Source organism: Strongylocentrotus purpuratus, unplaced genomic scaffold, assembly GCF_000002235.5.
Source record: "Strongylocentrotus purpuratus isolate Spur 01 unplaced genomic scaffold, Spur_5.0 spur5_scaffold_8, whole genome shotgun sequence".
In the NCBI taxonomy this organism is placed as follows: Eukaryota; Metazoa; Echinodermata; class Echinoidea; order Camarodonta; family Strongylocentrotidae; genus Strongylocentrotus; species Strongylocentrotus purpuratus.
The window spans coordinates 21,153,775-21,158,596 of NW_022145614.1; positions in this window are offsets into that span (position 1 = coordinate 21,153,775).

A 4,822-nucleotide genomic window follows, 5' to 3' on the forward strand; every position below is an offset into this window, starting at 1 on the left:
CGTCATATGACCAAGCCTATATCTAGCTCCCGCGAGCTGTCTTCGTTTAATATGCTTTTTGATTGAAAGTTTGAAACACTCTTTTCAACTACATTCTAAGTTTTATATAACAGATTTCAGCTTATTTTCTAGGTAGGTTGAAATGAAATTAGAGGAAGACAATAAATCGGCTCAACATATATGCCGACCCTGGGATGCCACTATTGTGTATGAACATTGCCATTCTCAGTGGCGGATCCAGGGGGGGGGGGGGGGGCCCGGGGGGCCCGGGCCCCCCCCCCCCTTGAGAAAAAAATCATGTAAAATGACGTGATTTTTACCTTTTTTGGGGGTTGGGCCCCTGTACCCCCCCCCCCCCCCCCCCCCACTGAGCGACTTTTCGGCCGGCGCGATTTTCAAATTTTCAGGAGCAAAAAAAAAAAAGTTGGGCCCCCTCCCCTAAGAAATCCTGGATCCGCGCCTGGCCATTCTTTATGACTCAAAATATAGTATTATTTTCAAGAGATAATACAGAAGAGGATTGATGTAGTATTATGCAGTTTTATAGTGAAGACGAACCCCGAGACGTACATACCCCGATTACCCTAGCTCCCGGATCTCTGTTGGAAATGATAGGTAATACAGATATATTTTCTCTCTCATAAACACAAGTGATTCTTCATTCGGAGTAGGTCCATGATTCTTCCCACCAACAGGTCATTTCTCATTACGTTATTTCAATAATGATTATAATAATAATGATGAAAATAATGGTAAGAAACTGAGAAGAAACGGAGATGATGATCATATGATAATGATAATGGTAATAATAACGATAACAATAATGATAATAATAGTAATAATCAATTTAAAATCATTAAATAAATAAGGCGCCGAATGCGATTTGAAATCAAGTGCTCAAAAAAAACAAAAAGAGATCACATAAAAGCATCTGCATTATAAGCAAAGGAACAGAAAATTGAATATAGAACATACTAAAACTACAGAACAATAAATGATATGCCAAATTAAACAAATACGTTTTAAGATTATTTTTATTTTCATGCGTATATCAAGTAAATCTCAATGTAGTATTATTATTAATGGGCTTAAAAACAGAATCTAAATTTCATCCCTTCATGATCATGGATTGTTTGCTTCAAAAAAATTGTTCTTCCTTTCAATAAAAATAGGAGCTTTGTAATAGGCCTCTTGGTCCAGGAATTTCATTTAATCTTGAAGCGAATTTGTGGCCATTGTGATTTACAAACTGCAATTTTCATTTATTGACTGCCTCTCTGTTCTATCTAACAAGATTTAGTCGAGCGAGAAACCCGTCATCATTAATTGCCATTTTCATCCCATCTATGTCAGACAAGGCCCTTCACTCTCTCTCTCTCTCTCTCTCTCTCTCTCTCTCTTCCTTTCTTCATTTCTAAGCTCTTTATTTCTTCTCTCTCTCTGTTTTTCTCTGTATCTCTGTCTCTCTCTCTCTCTCTCCCCCTTTCTTCATTTCTAGGCTCTTTATTTCTTCTCTCTCTTTCCGGCCAGTGTCTCAAATATAGTCTTATTTTCAAGAGATAATACAGCAGATTGATGGAGTAATAATGAAGTTTTATATAGTGCAGACATACTAGCCCAGCCGCCTATAATACTGCGTTATTCATTTAAATGTATCTTCTGTCTGTCGATCTACACTGTCGCTCATAATAGGTAGAATATTTTTGTTTTACCCCAATTTATGGAATTATTTTAAAAATAATTTAAAAATAATAGATCTAGATAAAAGTATACATTCTCAGATTTTATTGAATAATAATTTGACAATGTGTGTTTTGCGTGACTGCTAAAGCATGTGTATGCTACTATGCTTATCAAATAGAGGACCAACGCCCTTAAGTCATAAATGACAGTAGTGAGGATTACTGCCCCCAGAAAAGGGCACTAATATAGCACATCGACACGGTTTTGATCCTGGGACCTCACAGTTACGAGGCCATTGCTTTTTCACTGAACCATGACTGTACGCAGCGGGGGCTATAGGGTAGGGGGCAGTTTCCATAAATAAAAAAAAGAAAAGAAAATGCAATAAATTTTTAATAATTTATTGCATTTTACCCCGGTTCCCAACATAAAAAATCCTCTGTGTGCCCATGCCTTGAGCCATATTGCATGGCCATCCAGAGGATTTTTTTATGTTGGGGACCGGGGTAAAATGCAATAAAATATTGAAAATTTATTGCATTTTCTGTTTTTTTTTAAATTTATTGAAACTGTATATATTTGTTTAAAATGTAAAGTTAACGTTACCATCTTCTTTAAAAACAATTTTTATTCACTCATTCTTCTTCTCCCTTGTCACATGTACCCCTTTTCTCTCTCCTTCTTCTTCTTATTATTATCTTCCTCTCATACTGATTATGTTTTTCTCTTCTTTTTTTTCTCTCTCTCTTTCTTTCTTTCTCTCTCTCTCTCTCTCTCTAACACTCTCTCTATTTCTCTCTCTCTCTATTTCTCTCCCTTGTCCCATCTACCCATTTTCTCTCTTTTTCTTTCTCCTTCTTATATACATATCTTCCTCTCATACTGATTACGTTTTTCTCTTCTTTTTTCTCTCTCTCTTTCTTTCTTTCTCTCTCTCTCTCTCCCTCTCTCTATCTCTAACACTTTCTCTATCTCTCTTTTTCTCTATTTCGCTCCCTTGTCCCATCTACCCATTTTCTCTCTCTTTCTTTCTCCTTCTATATATATATATATATATATCTTCCTCTCATACTGAGTAAATTTTTCTTTCTGTCTCTAGACTATTCATATATAGTTTCAGTTGCAAAATACACCTATGCATCATACCATTATTCTTGTTAAACAAGTATGTCAGTTGTGATATTTTCGCAATTAGGCTAATAGCCGTGACGGATTAATCTTACGATGTATTTGTACATTAGTATTTGTATTTACATATTTACATAATAAACCTTGAATTAAATTAAATTGAATTGAATTGGATTCAAAGGGCCCAGTGCACCTAATTCACTAGCTCATATCAAGTTTCTTCCATGCAAAGAATTACCCACTCCTCTAATTTAATTATGTAACTCCATTCAATATTTGTACTTGCAAAATATTTCCATTTCACCACACTCTCCCCTACACAGAATAACATCTGCAGTCAAGAGATCTGATTCTCACGCATTTATTATAGCTTATATACAAAGTCTAGTCGTTTGAGAAGTCAGTGTCCGTTGAAATCCGATTTGGATTTACCCCATCTACCGTCGAAGTACATCCAGCTCGTAGGAAATGGAAAGAGTGTGTGTGACTGGAATACATTATTTTGGTCATGTTTGAGACTTTGAATGCTATTACCATAATTGATAAATATCGGGCATTGCACGACTTGAAAATAGTGCACGCTATTATAATCATGCACAAGATCTGAGGCTGGCTTTCGGGGGGGGGGCACAGTTTTACCCTCTCATTATTTGGAGAATAATTTAAAGATGTGAGCATAGAATCCAGTTTTGCTGGTTTTGTATTTTAATTCAATTCATTTATTTCCAAAATCCAACATCAATTAAAACAAAGTGTTAAAAAACAGCCAATGGGCAATAAAAACATTACAACACTATGCCATATCAATCAAACGATTAAGAAGATAACAAAAACAGGTATAGCATTCAATGAGAAACAATGTGAAGAAATGGGAAATTAGACCGTATAATGCATAATTCAGTATTGACAGAGTATTACAATTACATGTATAAGTGGATAATTGTAAAATGGTGAACACATTGAAAGCCAGGTTTATGGTCTGTTTGGGTGTGTAAAACTGTACACCTGTGCATTTGTTTGTTTTTACATTATCATAATAAAATTTAGAGATTGGTCGAACAATACATAAAACATCAAACATGAGAACATAAACAAAAACATATAAAAGCATCTAACAGTATGGTCTGGTTCCACAGAGATATTTGAAAAATTGAAAGTAATCAATAGGAACAAATTAAATGTTTCTTATGTTGCCTCCTGAATGTATTATTAAATGAAAAATTGATCTGGTTACGTTTTACATTATTCCAAAGAACTGGACCTAAATGTCTCAGAGAGTATCTTGAATAATCACCATTACAATATATTTCCACCGTTGAAATTTGTTTGTATTTCTTGTAAAATAACTATGGATCTTAGAATTTAAAGAGAACATATTCATGAAATACAAAGACAAAGTGTGGGTATTGAATCATTGCATAAGGGAACATATTTGTAGTTTGTTTATATCGGCTTATATCGGCTTATATCTAATAACTTAAAGTGTACATCATTTTTTAAATAGTGAGGATGAGGGTGTTCATAATTATATGTATTGCTTTTTTCTGTAATATCATTATTAGTTTAAGTGTGTACAATAAGTATTTGCCCAAACAGTGTTGCAGTAAGAAATAGTGGATATAATAAACGTATTGAAAATATTAAATAGGACAAAGGCAGGTAAAATGTTTTTCAATCGATACATAATTCTGACATAACGTGCAACCTATGAGTTTAGACATAAAGAAGTGATAATGATCCTTCCAATTTTACAACATCTATATCAAGCTTTTCCTTTCTCTCTCGCTTTTTTTTTGGGGGGGGGGGGTGGGGGGTCAAAATGGATTTTATAAACAAATACGTCGATCAAATCTGTTTGGAAACTGGTGGTTGACAGTATCCATAGAAAAATATTGTTCTAAGTATTAGCAAATCATCATAACAAATTTTGAATGGCGATGCAGTCTGTCATTTGAAATTCAACGAAATTCAAAAGTGAGTCCACAATTTAGCGTAGTCTCAACCCCCCCCC